We start from the raw sequence: 18,477 nt of genomic DNA, 5'->3' as shown, positions 1-18,477 counted from the left end.
AGAGACAGGGAGAGAAGAGCATAGCTGAGTGCTTCTCTCCCCTAGTTCTAGGAAATCTTTATTTTTAGGTGAAATATTTTTTTACAGGCAAAAATACACCTACACACATATTCTAGACCACCAGAGAGACCCTCCCTGTGTCATGCCCCGCCCCTTCAGCCTCTCCACTAGGTATAACACCGAGTATAGGTATATAGTATTCGCCTGGAATGTTCCTTATAGAATTCTCATTACAATGAGTAGTCCTTGCTCTATAGCTGCTGTAGCATTTGGTTTTCTTTAACTCTGAAGACAATTAAAACACATCCGCTGCAGATTTCCACCATATCCCCAACAGCTGCTGCGCTTTAGTAATAATTTCACCCTCACATTTAAAGGATTTGTAATATGAAATCTCACATTACATTTTGTCAGATGACATTTAGATGCCTTTGAAAGCATGTGTGTTGGCCTAAATCGCTTTCTCGTGTAACAGATCCATAGTGCTGTTCTCTTTTATCAAGAAACTTCAACTTTTTTTTATATGCAAATAATATTCTGTAAATCTCCAGTTTATGCTCTATAGCGGCTATGTAGGTGACTCCAGTTCTGATGAAACTTGTTCTCAGAAATCAGAAGGCCCTATAGAAAATGAGTGGAGCACAGGCCACAATGGCCATGGTTATTCAATCTGGTGCATTTATGTCCCTGTTCTTCAGATCGCTGGGGGGCCAGGGGGTCGGACACTATAACCTAAGGGAATGTGTCATAATATTGTTTGAATCTATTTTTTATTTTTATGTTAAACTAAATTTTAATATTTATTTATGATGTTTTTTCTAAATTTGGATTTTACTATCTGTATTATACAATAATCGTAAAATCTTGCTGTTTCTATTCTGGCCACTAAGCCTATCAATCCGTTCAGGACCAATCCAGATAGCGCCTTAAGGACCTGGGCCCATTTTTTAAATCTGATCTGTCTCCCTTTATGCGGTTATAGATGAGTGATGCTATAACATATGCGTGTGATTCTGAGACAGTTTTTTCATGACATGTTGCACTTTAGGTTAGTGGTAAATTTTGACCGATATCCTTACAATTTTCTTGTGAAAATGCCAAAATTTCATGAAAAAGTGACAAAATTAGCATTTTTCTAACTTAAAAATTTCTGTGGTCACCGTGTAGATTTAACTGTGTTATCATTTTATTGCCATCGTTATTATGCATGCAGCGATACTAAATATGTGTACTTTTTTTTCTCCCTACATTTATTATTAGCATTGGTGGCTATGGGGATTATATGTTTATTACACTATACAGTATTTACTTATATTTTTTATTTGTGTGTTTTTTACTTTTAGGCAACAATGGCTGTACTTTGCACGTGTATGCACGTTGCCTCTCCTTCTATGGGATCCTGGCCAAAGCGTAAACACATCGTATACGCTCCGGCTGGGATCCCATGCAGCGCCGCAAAGAACTGACATGTCAGTTTTCTGCGGCCCCAATTCAGTGAATTGCGGCCGTAGAAAGACCTGTCAGTTCACACAATGAAGCGAGCGGCTCCGGCCGCTCGCTTCATTGTGTGCTATGACAGTTCTGATGCGGGCGCGCGGTGATGCACCCGCATCAGAACACTGCGGCCGGAAAAATCATCCGGCTGGTACTGCAGTACTAGCCGGGATGATCTTTGCAGAGACCGGCCATTCCGTGACCCGGCCAGGTCACTTAATGGCCGGTCTCTTACAGCGTGTGAACATCTCATACAGCCTTATACTGTCCCACCATGGGGACTTACTTCAATATCTAATTGCCTGATGACAGTAGGATTACATTGCAGTGCTGATCTGCATTGCACTGTAATCTGCCTGTCACAGGCAAAGCTGATCAGGCCTTGGCTTATGACTGAGCCCGATCAGCCACCGTAGCTATGACACAGGAGGCCTCAGGGAAGCCTCCTGCTGTCATAGCAACTTTGGGGGAAAATTCTCTCTCTATTCTACACTATAGATTGCTGCACACTGATCGCAGCACATAAAGGGTTAACTGCTGTGGACCGTGCTCGGCCCAGGTCTTGGCAGATGCGGTGGCTGCCTGGCTATCACTGACAACCGGGAACCACTGCGGATGGCACAGATGCAGCTCCTGCACCTGTTTCATCCCAGCGTGAATGTTCCGCAAAAAGGGACGTACATTTACATCCTTGGTCAGGAACAAGTTAATAGGCCACCACTTTCTGTTTTGCGCAGAAGTTCTTTCATCAGCCTCTTCATCACATACAGGATTATAATGAAAGGTGACACCAGTGTATCGATAGGGGGCTTTAGGTCCCCTCCTCTCCTTAGATCGCAGAGCATGCCTAGAAAACTCTCCTATAGTAGTCAGTATAAAGTGTATGTGGGCACTCCTGACGTGATGTTGATGGAGATAGGGGTCAGTCTTGATGGAATTTTACTACCCAACCCCTTTCTTCTCGGAGAGATAACCCACCAGATATATCTGGCTGCGACTTACCCCTCCCTATAGAGGACACAGGAACACAGGACACAGCTGTGCCAAACCTTCATGTGTTTGGGGAGGATTTAGCAAGAAACACAAAAAAGCATAATATCAATAAATATAAAAAGCCTATAAGCACATGACATATAACCTCATATTGACCAGAGACAAAATAAGGCAAATGTATGTACTTATCCACCATCTGCTCAGCCAGAAAGGTTGTATCACTCTTTGAGTTCTATCCTTGATGACCCTACGTCTAACAGTCATGAATAGCCCCAGTGACATTACTGATGTGATGACATCATCACGCCACATCAAATTTATTTGTGCTTTTGTCACAACTGGCCAAGATAACCAGGGCCGTATTAAAAACTGCTGCCCTACGTACTACACCTGAAGACGCCCTGTCTTCACTCACCAATTAGCATCAGGATTTTCTAGTTTCTGAACATCATATTGATATCTGATCAGTCTTAGGCCGCGTTCCCTCATTTACTGTACGTCACCACATGCAGCCAAAACCAGACCCTCATCACATGACTACCCAACATCACATGACTACTGGGGAAGAAATGGCAGCTTGGCTTCAACCACATGCATTTCTCTCCATGTTTCATGGTTTTTAACGGCTTAAAACATAAACAAATTTCCACATTGAATCAATGATTAGAGCCTTCTGCATATTGTCTGAAGGAAATTCCTACCACAGGATTGGTAAAATTGGTAGGTAATAGCTAAAGGCGTCATATTTACGACCGCCACACCAGACCTGACCAATACTGCTACACTGTGACTGGATAACACCACCACACCGAACCTGACCAATACGCCCGTACCCCCCCTCAAAAAGACACCAGATTTACTGGCAAGTCTGAACGGGATGTGGGAGACTAAAAAAATTAAAACAAACAAAAAAAAGTTCTTTCCTTCCCCCTGCTCCCTGGTGCTGCCCTAGGCACCAGACCACTGATGCCTAGTGGTAAATACGGCCCTGAAGATCACCCACAATGTACAGATCCAAGAGTAAGCACAAGGTGACACATTGTGCTCAGAGCAACATATGTAAAGCATTTAGCGCTCACTATATCACAGCTTACAATAATAGCTGAATGTTCTCCGTCAGTCCTGAGGATAATGTAGTCAACTACAAAGGTAGTATGGACGGATTTCACAATTCACTACACAATTGGGATAAAAGCAAATGGACTTAAAAAGAGAAGTCTGTAGCGCAGCAGACAGTGGATTGAATCATTTCTTCATTCTGCGGTGTATGAAACATATGACACCATTACTGGGATCAGGCCAGAAATCACTGACTATCTGCTAAATAACTTCTGGTCGAGGCTTTGGAAGAGTTTGATGCATCTGTCCATTTTGTTGATGAATTGTGTTAACATGTAACATCCTCCCTGGATGCTGGGGTGTTTTTGGCATTGGGAGACCAGATTTTTCTCAGTTTTCCATATGGGTTATGTCCTCCCTCTCCTGGGCATTGTACGCTGACAGAATGCAACCTGACATCACTTACCAGGTCTCAGAGATATGATAATGCTTAAGGGGGTTGTTTGAGGATTAATGAATCTGCTTTTTCACCTTAAACAGTGCCACTCTTTATGGTATCGGAGTTTGGAAATACCCAGAGTAGAGCCTAGACAGGATAGTTTTGACTGACACAAAAAATTGCCAGTCAGCAGGTAGCCCAAGCATATATAGGGAGGTGGGAAGCTATTTAATATTTTATGCAATTTCAGCTACATACGGTCATACCTTGGTTTAAGAGTAACTTAGATTGACAGCGTTTTGGAAGAAGAGCTCACAGTTTTTCAAAATTGTAACTTGGTTTAAGAGCATTGCTTTGGTTTAACCCCTTCAGGACCAGGCTAATTTTTGCGTTTTCGTTTTTTCCTCCTTGTGCTTAAAAGGCCATAGCACTTGCATTTTTACACCTGCAGACCCACATGAGCCCTTATTTTTTGCGTGACTAATTGTACTTTGCAATGACAGGCTGAACTTTTGCATAAAATATGCTGCGAAACCAGGAAAAAATTATATGCGCAGTGAAATTGAAAAAAAAAAACACAATTCTTTTTCTTTGGGGGGATTGTGTTTTTACGCCCTGTGTCCTATGGAAAAACTGACATGTTTTATATGTTCCTCAAGTCGTAACGATTAAAACGATATGTAACATGTATAACTTTTCTTTTATCTGATGGCCTGTAAAAAATTCAAACCATTGTTAACAAATATACGTTCCTTAAAATCGCTCCATTCCCAGGCTTATAGCGCTTTTATCCTTTGGTCTATGGGGCTGTGTGAGGTGGCATTTTTTGCGCCATGATGTGTTCTTTCTATTGGTACCTTGATTGCGCATATGCGACTTTTTGATCACTTTTTATTAAATTTTTTCTGGATTTGATGCGACCAAAAATTTTGGTCGCATTTGGTTTTGCACTTTGGGATATTTTTGCGCTTACGCAGTTTACCGTGTGAGATCAGGAATGTGATTAATTAATAGTTCGGGCAATTACGCACGCGGCGATAGCAAACACGTTTATTTATTTATTTACTTTTATTTATAACCTCGATAAAGGAGGGTGATTCAGACTTTTATTAGGGGAGGGGGCTTTTTATTGACAACAACACTTCATTTTATTTTTTTACACATATCCTAGAAGCCCCCCTGGGGTTAGGGTTATTCCCCCTGAGGTTAGGGTTATTCCCCCTAGGGGACTTCTAGTATATACACTTTGATCTCTCATTGAGATCTTTGCTGTATAGTTATACAGCAAAGATCAATGAGATCGGCACTCGTTTGCTTTCGGCTGCTGCAGCCGAAAACAAACGAGTGCCGAGTCGGGGTTGGCGCCATCTTGGAGCGGTCCCCGGCCGGCTTCACTAACGGAGATCGCTCCTCCAGGACAATGTCCCGGAGGAGCGATCTCCCCCACTAGACACCAGGGAACGGCTGAATCCGGTAGTCGGAGGCAGCTGTCATCTTTGACAGCTGCCTCCGATTATCTAATTAGCGGGCACGGCGATCGGACCATGCCGGCTAATAGCCGCGATCCCGGGCTACATGAGGCACCCAGGATCGCGGCGGTTCAGAGTGGGGTCGCCACGCGGCCCCACTCTGAATGCCCGCACTCGCACGAGGACGTACAGTTACGTCCTCGTGAGGGAAAGGGTTAGGAGCTCCATGTACTGGGTGGGAGGGGATGGGCATGGTCTGCATAGCGTGGCCTATAGCACCGTACTCTGACCCAGGAAGTCTTCCCCACCCTCCAAATTATAGCAGATCCACTTCAGACTGGGGCTTGCATCAGGGAACGGAACTGTGGAGGTAATCTCTTCATAGCTGTAACCCCTTTCTCCCCGGACAGAGAGTGCTGCATGTATGTGCCCACAAATGCCCTGATAATTCCTTCATACTCCCTGCAGTCTCTGTCAGCCCTTGTGTTTCCCATCCTCTCCATTCCTGCTATAATGTGCCTGCACTCACACTCAGCTATACAAACTGCTTCTATAATGTGCCTCCACTCAAGCTCAACCATACACACTGCTGCTATAATGTGCCTGCACTTACACTCAGCCATTCAAACTGCTGTATAGAGAGGTTTCTGTCACTGTCCTCCTGCTCAGCTCTGTGATTCTCACTTCCTGATTGGTCCAGGCTGAACACACACCCCTTCCCCACTGCTGTCATGTGACCACACAGACCTCTGGCAGCAGCCCTGCTTCTCTATCCTAGCCTGTTGTACTACACTACTGCATTATGGGGATCTGCAGTTCCATCCTGTATCTACAAATTGCTACTGTATTTTCAGGTTTATGCCCTTACTATACATTATACACCACATGCTGATTGCTATACTGTACAGTAACTTATAATATGGGTACAAACACACTTGACGTATTTGCTGCGTGAATCAGTTTTAACAATAAGCAGGCAAAACGCAGGTTGGCTTTATACAATTGTTCTGCGTTAAAATACGCTATTGCATATTTTTGAAGCGTGAAGCTTGTTGTTAGCAAAGCATCAGTTGTTAACAACCTGTGCGAAAAACGCATGTAGCTTCACGCTTCAAAAATACGCAATTGCGTATTTTAACGCAGAACAATTGTATAAAGCCAACCTGCGTTTTGCCTGCTTATTTTTAAGACTGATTCACGCAGCAAATACGTCAAGTGGGTTTGTACCCTATGACATATTCAGCTGTTTCTAAATGTTTGTATCATTAGTTTTACATGTTATTCAGAAAAAAATATAGATTTTTGGGGTGTGGAACCAATTGTCTGCATTTCAGTGATATCTTATGGGAAAATTTGCTTTGCTTTAAGAGTGGATTTGGATCACAAGCACGGCCCCGGAATGAATTATACTCGTAATCCAAGGCACCGCTGTACTTTAGTGCTTTATTTGATTCTTAACATACCCTATATGATGTTGTTTTCTTACAATTCATTACATATACAAGTCGCTTTGTAAAGCTCTGTAGCTTCCCCTGTAATCTCCGACTGATCTTCTCTAATAGCTCGGCAAATTAAGATATCCCCAAAAAAACAATAACATTTCCTTTTAATCAGCACTTGCCTATTAGCAGAGCTGTATGTATGGCTAAACAGATGTGTTTTATTAATAATGGAATAGCAGCTAACCAGGCAGGGCTTTGGGCCAAAATCGACTAAATGTTGTTAAACCGTACAACACTCTGAAGAGACATTAAAAATTAAAGGAAGTACTTTATACTCCCACGTTAAAAAACTGAAAATCTTAATGGCTTTCATGGGCTCAGAAATTAATGACCAAAACACATGATCCCTGGCGCCCTGAAATATCCTACGTATGGCTTTTTCTGGTAACCATTTGGGGCGTTTATTTTTTAATCCTTTATTGACCAGTACTATTAGTTAACTAACCATTAAATAAAAGTGAACCTAATGCAGAATATTGCTTTTTTTATCTTTGGAAAATAAAAAAAAAAGGCTCTAAATGTAAGTTCCTATTTTGTGAGCCTAAAGGACTTGCATTAGAAGATTGCTTACATTGATGCCACCTTCTCAATGCTCAGGAAAGATCATCAATATCAGGTTGGCGGGGTATCGACGGCCAGTTGATCAGCTGTTTCCCAGAACTATGTTGTCTACACATAGGGCCCTTGCACACTGAGCAATAGGCGAAGAATTGAAGAGGAATCTGGCTTTAATTTCTGCTTGAAATTCCTCCCATAAAATATGAACAGGGCAATGTCCCATTGTGTTTAATGGTATTTCCACTCTGTTGTTCACACTGCAAAATTTCTGAGCAGAATTTTCTGCCGCAGATCCGCTTTCCGTCAAAGAAATGACATATTACTTCTTTGGGGCGGATTCCCCTAGGGGAATCCTATAGAAAGCTGGGGGCCCACCAAATGATTTTCTGGTACTCTAATGTGCCAGTTTGACAGTGGGCCATTGAAGCTATTTCGGGGAAGGACTTCAGGTGAGTCTTGCAAATGGTATTGCAGAGTTGGATAATTGCTTCCCACCAGGACTTTATTGTGGGGTAGGACCACCAGACATGCAGATATCTGCTGCTATCTATGTTGCATCTTCAACATATGTTTGAAGAATTAGTGTAATAAAATGCATATGTGTCAGGGGTCCTGTACCACCTGCTGACTATTTTGTAGCTTTTTTCTTGTATGCAGACACGTATGCAGACCCGGAGTTGTGTTGGGGAATGGGATAACCAACTTTTTATACATAATAGAGATTACCTTAGTTGGGGGCTCTGATCTCACAGCTATCTCCTCTGTCCATGATAATGATCCCTGTGAGGGCTGTGACCTGCTGATATGAAGCATTTAAGAGTGTATGAAGTGTAGTAGGGGGGGGGGCTATGATGGGTAGGGATATTCAGTTTTGTTGATATATATCCTTAAAGGGCATCCCTGGTCGTCTAAAAGGTCAGAGAGAGCTGATATTGAGAGGCTCAATATATCCGGCGTGGGACATCTGTATAACCACCTTTTACGGGTCCAAGAAGAGGGACTAATTGAGAAATTAAAGATATTCTGGATATCATCTTGATAATGAATTGGATAATATACACTACCGTTCAAAAGTTTTGGGTCATCCAAACAATTTTGTGTTTTCCATGAAAAGTCACACTTATTCACCACCATACGTTGTGAAATGAATAGAAAATAGAGTCAAGACATTGACAAGGTTAGAAATAATGATTTGTATTTGAAATAACATTGTTTTTACATCACACTTTGCTTTCGTCAAAGAATCCTCGTTTTGCAGCAATTCCAGCATTGCACACCTTTGGCATTCTAGCTATTAATCTGTTGAGGTAAGCTGGAGAAATTGCACCCCGCGCTTCTAGAAGCAGCTCCCACAAGTTGGATTGGTTGGATGGGCACTTCTGGCGTACCATACGGTCAAGCTGCTCCCACAACAGCTCAATGGGGTTCAGATCTGGTGACTGCGCTGGCCACTCCATTACCTATGATAGAATACCAGCTGCTGCTTCTGCTGTAAATAGTTCTTGCACAATTTGGAGGTGTGTTTAGGGTCATTGTCCTGTTGTAGGATGAAATTGGCTCCAATCAAGCACTGTCCACTGGGTATGGCATGGCGTTGCAGAGTGATAGCCTTCCTTATTCAGAATCCCTTTTACCCTGTACAAATCTCCCACCTTACCAGCACCAAAGCAACCCCAGACCATCACATTACCTCCACCATGCTTAACAGATGGCGTCAGGCATTCTTCCAGCATCTTTTCATTTGTTCTGCGTCTCACAAACGTTCTTCTTTGTGATCCAAACACCTCAAACTTGGATTCATCCGTCCACAACACTTTTTTCCAGTCTTCCTCTGTCCAATGTCTGTGTTCTTTTGCCCATCTTAATCTTTTTCTTTTATTGGCCAGTCTCAGATATTGCTTTTTCTTTGCCACTCTGCCCTGAAGCCCAAAATCCCGCAGCCGCCTCTTCACTGTAGATGTTGACACTGGTGTTTTGCGGGTACTATTTAATGAAGATGCCAGTTGGGGACCTGTGAGGCGTCTGTTTCTCAAACTAGAGACTCTAATGTGCTTATCTTCTTGCTTAGTTGTGCAACGCGGCCTCCCACTTTTTTTTTACTCTGGTTAGAGCCTGTTTGTGCTGTCCTCTGAAGGGAGTAGTACACACCGTTGTAGGAAATCTTCAATTTCTTAGCAATTTCTCGCATGGAATAGCCTTCATTTCTAAGAACAAGAAGAGACTGTTGAGTTTCAGATGAAAGTTCTCTTTTTCTGGCCATTTTGAGCGTTTAATTGACCCCACAAATGTGATGCTCCAGAAACACAAAGGAAGGTCAGTTTTGTAGCTTCTGTAAAGAGCTAGACTGTTTTCAGATGTGTGAACATGATTGCACAAGGGTTTTCTAATCATCAATTAGCCTTCTGAGCCAATGAGCAAACACATTGTACCATTAGAACACTGGAGTGATAGTTGCTGGAAATGGGCCTCTATACACCTATGTAGATATTGCACCAAAAAACAGACATTTGCAGCTAGAATAGTCATTTACCACATTAGCAATGTATAGAGTGTATTTCTTTAAAGTTAGGACTAGTTTAAAGGACAACTCCCCCCCCCAAAAAAAAACAACACAGACACACACAGACACCATACTCACCATCCCTCCGGTGACGATCGCCACTCCATTCGCCCGCCGTCCACCTCACCGTCACCTGCGTCCGCCGTCCAGCGATGTCTCTTGCTTCCGGGTCCATAAGAGAGAAAAGGCTGCCAGTGCGCTTGCGCACCGGCAGCCTTTTCATTGGCTGGAGCACATCACATGGCTTCCAGCAAGCTCAGCCAATCAGGGCTGAGCAAGCTGGAAGCCATGTGATGCGCTCCAGCCAATGAAAAGGCTGCTGATGCGCATGTGCACCAGCAGCCTTTTCTCTCCCATTCACTCTCAATGAAGACGCCGAAGAGGAAGAAGACCCGGACCACCCCCCAGCTCTGACGTCACCCGTCACCAGATGCCGCCCCGGGAGAAGAGGACTGTGACGACCGTAATAGGTAATGTATACATTCTTTAACTTCCGGGGTGGGGGCGGTCGGGAGTCGGAAAGTGGGGGAAGGGGGCCAGACCGGGTATTAAACCACATTACAAAGTTATATAACTTTGTAATGTGTGTTAAATAAGCCAAAAAATTTTTTCGACGGAGTTGTCCTTTAAAGTTATCTTCATTGAAAAGTACAGTGCTTTTCCTTCAAAAATAAGGACATTTCAATGTGACCCCAAACTTTTGAACGGTAGTGTATATAGCTGGATAATCTAAATTATTAGCGACCATTCTAGACTGTGAACCAAGTATAACAGAAAAGAAAATCAAATTCAATGGTTGGATGGATGGATGGAAAAAAACATCTTGTGCGGCTAACAATTCTTTTAAATAAGCAAAAACATTGTTATAAATTGAATGTATATGATTTGGTCAAATATTGAACTGGCATAGCTATAAGAGAGAAGAAACATTATTTCCTTCTTTATAATGCAGCCTCACCTCTGTAGTCCGAGCAGGGATATGAAAGAACTTAGTCACGGGGAAGCCTGCCAAAATTACTTTTATTAGAAATGATGAAGAAGTAATTGTTGAGGAATATGATCACAGTATATTGACTTATACAAGTCCCACTGTAGTCACTGGGATGTGTTTGATCTCTAATAGGGGGACTGGAAAGACCAAACATATATGTCCTTTGCATTCTTGATATGTTATAGTTATCATGACAACTAAAAATCCCTTTAAGTTTAAAGGGGTACTCTGGTGATTTTTTTTTCTTTCAAATCAGCTGGTGTCAGACTGAAGTAAATTACAAATCTAAATAAATATTTAGAAATCTCCAGTATTCCAGTACTTATCAGCTGCTGTATGTCCTGCAGGAAGTGGTGTCTTCTTTCCAGTATGACACACTGCTCTTTGCTGCCACCTCTGTCCAGAGCAAGTAAAGGTTTTTCATGGGGATATGCTACTGCTTTGGAAGATTTAAAGGGGTACTCTGGATGGGAGGGCTTTTTTATCTATGGCTGGGAAAGAGGGCAGATGAAGACAATGATATCCACTTGCGCTTCTTTGGTCTGCGGTGCCCGGCCGTTTCCTGGTCTGTGATGCGGCTTGAGGTGTGATGTTTCCAGCCCGCTCAGCCATTCAGCGGCAGTGGCAGGAGATGTGGGACCCGGCGCTGGAACCGGAGAGGTAAGTTGACGTTGTTGCCTTCATCCACCCCCTCCCCGGCCATAGCTAAAAAACAAAAGACTCACGTCAGGACTACCCTTTAAGATTTTTATATAGAATCGGAAAACCCTCCAGGTGCTGCAAAACTACACTTCCCATCATGCTTGGACAACTAAAACTTCGGCTGTCCAGGTATGATGGGAATTGTAGTTCTGCAACAGCTGGAGGACCAAAGGTTTTCCATCCTTGGTTTAAAGGGTCTTTCCATCTTATATCCAGCAGACAGCTGGTGGCAGCTGTCCCTATAGACTTCACTTGTAGACCTGCTCCTATCGGGGCCGCTATAAATCTTTAAAATACTAATATCCCTTCAATGTATAGACAGATGGTAACAAATAGTTTGTATGAATGAAATTGTCCCAGAACGCAGGTTTGTAATGTACAGAACAACGTGCCTTACATTAACCTCTGCCTCCAGTAGAAGTCTGTTCGTCTGGAGTTCAGTTTGTCTCTTTTTTGTGAATGTTATATGTGAAAAATAAAGCTTTACGTTGTATAAACATTTCAAAGGCTTCAGGCACGTTTTTGGAATGAAATAAAACCAATAGTTTTGCTGCGAGGCACAATTAAAACAATCCTTTTGCTCAGTACAATTTCCAGACCTTCTTTCCTAAACACAATGGCACGCGCTATTATGCCGCCAGAGACGCCTAGAGACAGTCCGCGGTTTTTACAGACATTTTGTGAGCGAGTGTAGTGAATACGGGACATATGAAAACCTATAAGGTTGGAGGGTACATATAGGAAGTATGCAAACTAGAATAATAACTCCTGTGGTTTTTTCTTATAATAGGTTGGGTAACAGGCGTAATTCAAGGTCCCTATTAAAATAAAAATTCTATTAGACTTCTTAAGTGTGGAAGAAGTGTATAGGTATACAAGTGTACATATGTTTTTGTGAAAACATGCCCATGCAGAATTAATTTTGGTATTCACCAGGTGACGGTCATCTAGTCCAGCAGAGAGACAAGTTAGGTAGTCCTTAGACAGCAGATTTATGGTTGAATGAATGATCATTTTATGAGCAGTCACAATTACAGTCCATATTGGCCACTACAGTTGTTCAAGTCGGATATACATGATCAATGACACCGGACACAAACTAGCAAGAAAGATTCTTCATGTAGAGAAAAAAGACCAAAAGGTCTTTCGTCCGACTTTGATTTAAAAATGTCAAACTGAGGTGTTTTCTTTGCAGATTTCATACATTGGTCGGCAAAGCTAAAACAATCATTGTTATAAATGTTTATCCAATGAACAATTGTTCTCCTTACAATCATCCATGTTCATGAAAGAGGTATTCTTGCCCAAGTGTAAAAAATTAATATGCTGCTGGCAGGGGTGGATTAATTCTACTATAGGCCATGGGCTGTTCACCAAGCCTGAGCCCCCCCCACCCCACTGTATCTATGGTAGCACTAGCGTGGTGCTCATATTACAGAATAGATAATGTCATGATGCCCTGATTTGTGCAAAATTGTGGTAAAAAAGCAGTGATTATTTGCATATCATGGCAGAACTGTAGCCCGGAGACAATACACCACTGAAAGTATAAGTCTTTTTGGGTGGCCATGGGCCCCCCAGGAGCTCAGGGCCCAGGGCTACCACCCGAAAAAGACCTATTATAATCCGCTGCTGGGGGTGGATAAAATACTTACCTAGCCCCAGTCCCTCATTGCTCCTCTGCAGCTCCTGTTTCCTTCTTCTGGTCCGCAGATGTTTTCTTTTCTGTACTCAGGAGCAAGACCTGCCAGCTCAGCAATGTCCCATCTTGACCAGTAAATGGCCGAGCCAACAAGTCCCACCCCCAGGCGCTCACCTCGAAGGAAGCAAGAAGAGAGAAGACTGGGGTACTGGATGGAGGTGAACAAGAGCAATGGGGGACAGGGGCTAGGTATGTTTTTTTTTTTCCAATCCACTACGCCCCAGCGGAATATTTCTTTTTACACAAGTGCCTGAATATCATTCAGCATAAGATATACGTGTATGTCTACATGTGGCCAAACATTTTGTTCATAAGACAAATGTCTCTCTCCAAGTCCCCCCATAAACATGAAAGTACAACTTAGCCAAGTATTCATGTGTTTTGAATGAAAGGAAGATTCTTGGTGTGTTTGAGGGCCTATAGATCAAGCCCTAATTAAACAAGATTTAACCCCTTTCTGGCCAGGCAGGCCAACACCCAACCCTATTGCCTACCAGAACAAAAGGGTCAGATAGTGAAAATCCAACGCACCCAACCCTTCTCTTCACCGACATCATGCATCAACAAAGAATCGGTGGGTCCTGTTGACTTTAAGGATAAATTTTACCATTTTACTCTATTATCGAGGCAAGTTCCGATATTGATAATACAATCGCTCTATCAAACAGTCAGCCAGCCAGATATAAAACGCTTAATGTTTACATCGGCCCAGAAACATTCAGCAGTTTCTCGATTTATTACAAGTCTCTGTTTACTGGAGTTTCCCATTAATGAGGTGTCTATGGTGCAACCTAGGGTCATATACATACCATTCCAGTGACGTTGCAGTTGTTGTGCACGTCAGCCATGTAGACAGCCTGGGATATTGTTATCTGGTTGATCTACCATAGACCATGTTTTGTTTAAGTCCAAGACTTTTGTTTGTACAGAAAACCTGTGCCAAAGTGTAAAAAGTGCAATTCCATATGTACGAGCCATAACACCAACACAATATCCATAATTGGTACCCAAAGGCTTTGCAATAAAAAATTAAGACGGATTCTATTGCATTTTTGCAAAAGTAAATAAAAAAAAGTTTGTTCCCATAAGACGTCCTTAAAGGAAACCCAACAATACATCTGGCCATATAATTACCGTGTTATTAAATAGGAAGGAGGAAGGTGTTCACACTGTTCACACAGCACAGTCCTGCACCCTCTCAGGTGTGAAGCATTTCCATTCCAGGCCGTGTAACCGTAACCACACAATGTTACACAAGGCAGAGGCCAACATCTGAGCGGCAACCGGCAGTGACTGGATTGCAACTACTCTATCAAAAGCCGTCTGAAACAAATTGACTGGGCTGGAGGAATAATAACCCTGGTGCCTCTGGAAGTGGGAATGTCATCTTGCAGGTTTTGTTATTTCAGAATTCATCTGGAACCCATTTCAGGAGCGCTGTCTTGGCACACCTGGGGCTAAGCCTGGCCTTTTTTGGCAAATAAGTTTATAACAAGGTATTTATCAATAGAAAATGATAGTCAAACCAGATATACACACAATGGCGGCTAAGTGTTACAGGGCAGGAAGGCCTATGTGTTAGATTATTATCCGTAATGAACTGTGGAGAGTTTGATCGGTGCTTACCCGAGAAAACACAAAGATAAACTCAGTCTGCAGAAAGGGACCATAAATTGTCTTCCTTGAAGGGACTTTATAGCTCTGGTTTCACTGCATATGTCTTTTTGCACCTTGCTGGACTTAAAAGAAACTGTTTCCTGCAAACTCTGGAAACAAACAACCTGTGACCTCTCCCCATGAATATCCTTAGGAACCATTCTTCTGATTGCCGCAAAGCTTAAAGAGTATCTGTTATAAAAAAGAAACTTTCACTTCTTTTTTGAGTTTCTGTTTTTGGTCCTAAAATTGGGACATCTTTTCATGTTATTCAAAAGAAAAGGTTTCCCACAGCATCCAGGATGAAAGTAGTGTGTTCATTGACACATCAGGGTACACACAAAATGCAACGTTTCGGCCTACTGGCCTTTGTCAAGCATGCTTGACAAAGGCCAGTAGGCCAAAACGTTGCATTTTTTGTGTACCCTGATGTGTGAATAAACACACTACTTTTATCCTGGATGCTGTGGGAAACCTTTTCTTTTGAAGTTCGTAGTGCTCATACCTAGGATTGTGAGCATACCTGCGTGCATCCTTCATCTTATTGCTGGCCATTATCGGAGAATCTCCAAGGTGCTGTTGGACTTCTTTTGTTTTTCTGTTATATTTCAATTGATCTCAGGAATACTTGTTATACCTCATAACGTGAATATTTTTCCAAATGTTACTAAGTTTGCAATATCTTTATATTACTTAAAAAAATCTTCAATAAAAATTATTGAACGAGAAAAAGAAACTTTCACAGAGAGCGTACAGTATATGCACACAGAGTAATTCTTGCGGAAAACTCGGTGCGGAATCTGTCGCTCGTCCTCACACGCTCCTGATTCCCTCTCGACCGACTCCATAGACTCCATTCTATGGTCGGTTGGATTCAGCTGTCTGCCAAAATAATTGACATGTCAATGACAGGTGGAACTTCAAGCACGGAGGAGTAAGAATTACTCCGTGTGCATATACCCCGGCATGAGCAGTGCGCTCTTTCCTGGCCACATAATTTAAGTCTATTAGGCTGACCGGGCCAGAAAAGAACACAGAGTCAGGAGTGAACATGCAGCACGCAGACTTCTCCCCGCTTGCTCTGTTTGGCCGTGGTCTGAACAGTCAGAACCTGGATGATTAAAATTTTTGACATGTCTTTTGACATGACATAAAAAGAAAAAAAAATATAGCCAGCAATCCACTAGCAATGCACGGTGCTGTGGCTAACATACAGGCAAAAACGAAAAATTATGCAGCAACTCAGGACTCATCGTTTATATGGTGAGTCCTGACACTTGCAGGTTGCTGCAGCATTTTTTTTTTTTTAGTATGTCTCTCTGACATGTCAAAAGTTTTTTTTTTCATGACAGTGCCCATCAAAGTCTTAGTATGGATACAGCTGGTCATAAAGGTATAAAGAAAAAGCTATTTTATGAATGAACCTTAAATTTGTATGAGTTGTAAAATTATAGGAAAAACTGTGCTATGAGATATATTTACTCTATTCATCCGCCTTTAAAACGAGGGACCCCTGTTTTAGTGATGAAATTTTTTTTTTAAAAAGTGATAGTCTGCTCACCTCGATTATGTCATATGATGACAGTTCATTTCTGATGGTGCATGGATCCAATGGCGGCCAACCGTGAGTCCAGAAGAAGCTTGAAAATAGGGATGGTTCCAGCACTCACCCCAAAAATTAAAGGTCCTTTATTACATATCCAAGTTAAAAAACCTTTCTGCTCAGTATAACCAACGTGTTTTATGCGCATGCATGCATGCTTAATCATGGTTTCATGGCTAAGGGTGCATGTGCGTGAAACAGCAGAAAGGTTTTTAACTTGGATATGTAATAAAGGACTGATCTTTAAATTTTTTTAGAAGTTCTGAAACCATCACTATTTTCAAGCCTGTTTTAATTTAGGTTGGGGTCCCATTGATCTAACAATTATCATTTAACCAGTGGACAGGGTTGGCTTGTTATTAATGGAGTACTCTTTTAAGTTTTTATTATGCCAATCATACTTGTCACAACCTCTGATCTGTCTGTTTTAGTAAAGTCATCTATTCTCCATGACATAACAATTCTGGATCACCTATTCCTATAGCTCTGTGATGTGCCGTTCCTCTGTTATTCTTACTAGAAATATTGGACTAAATAGCCAAATGGGTGTTACCAATTGGGGGGGTGTCCCCATACAGTCTGCTATTATCAGCTCTGATTGGACACTGTCAGTGTAGGGACACCCCCCCCCCCCCAATTGGATTCAGAATTGTTATTTCATGCTCATTAAAAGTATTTGATATAACAGACAGGTCAGTCAGGAGTGGTGACAGATGCTGTTTAAAGGGGTTATCCAGGCCTACAAAAACATGGCTGATTTCTTCCCGAAACAACACCATTGTTGTACTATTGCAGCTCAGTCTCATTGAAGCAAAATGAGCTGAATTGTAATACCACACACAACCTGAGGACAGGAGTGGCACTGTTTTTGCAAGAAAATTAAAAAAAAAAAATTCTGGAAAATGCCTTAAAAAATAACATTAATTATTGTTTAGGGGTGCCTGGGAGTGAATGACTTCCTTCTTTCCAAAACAAATTACAGTACAGAGAGGACACCTAATCTCACCAAACACCCAAACTAGAGGAACTCTACTCTATAACCCAGCCTCTATGGTGATGGTAACTGTTCAGAGATACTCCTCAGCCAAAAACGGATGGAGAAGTGGCCACATTTTATTATGGCACTTGGGTTTTGGGTTTCCTAATGAAGCATGAGCAGACATCACTTCAATATGTGACTACAGGGACCCAAAATGCATCAGTTATGTGCCAATATTTTTTATGCTTATATGAATAAGGTTTATTTTTTTAAGCAGTATTTGAGGGTGCTGGATCCTTTACATGAACTATCTGGAACTGGGCCCATAAGTCATAGAACTTATGCGCTTGGATAATCAGAACATTCCTGTTGATGGTGGAGTTGGCCAATCTCTCCGCTCTTTACATCGTACGGGTAAACGGTCCTATTTATTATCCATTATATCTCTGTCTTCAGCAATTACACTACTTATTACCATGCAGTAAAGAGTTCCTGTTGCCGGTGTGAAATCTCCTAATGTTCCCCACCTGATTTCTGGCGGTATACTTTGGAGCGCTCCTTGCTGCTGTGTCAGGGTTCTGAAATGATATCTCACACTTCTGCCGAGCGTGGAATTAGTTTTGGAAGTTGCTCGCATTATAACACAGTATGAAATGCTTATTATAGGAAAAGTGTTAGCGGGGGGAAACCTCTTGGAATACAAAGACTTTTTTTAAACACATTGTTTGACATCTGCAATATGTATTATGGAGCATTTTCCATGAAGTGCA

The 18,477-nt window shown here is 42.1% G+C and overlaps 1 protein-coding gene across 3 annotated transcripts in view; it reads left to right on the top strand.

The window, feature by feature from the left end:
• Window positions 1-18,477, top strand: part of ATP8A2 (ATPase phospholipid transporting 8A2) — a 476,575-nt gene that overhangs the window by 215,207 nt on the left and 242,891 nt on the right. The window lies entirely within an intron of this gene.

The sequence above is a fragment of the Dendropsophus ebraccatus genome, chromosome 5 (genome assembly GCF_027789765.1).
Source record: "Dendropsophus ebraccatus isolate aDenEbr1 chromosome 5, aDenEbr1.pat, whole genome shotgun sequence".
Lineage (NCBI taxonomy): Eukaryota > Metazoa > Chordata > Amphibia > Anura > Hylidae > Dendropsophus > Dendropsophus ebraccatus.
This window is presented reverse-complemented; position numbering and strand designations above follow the sequence as displayed.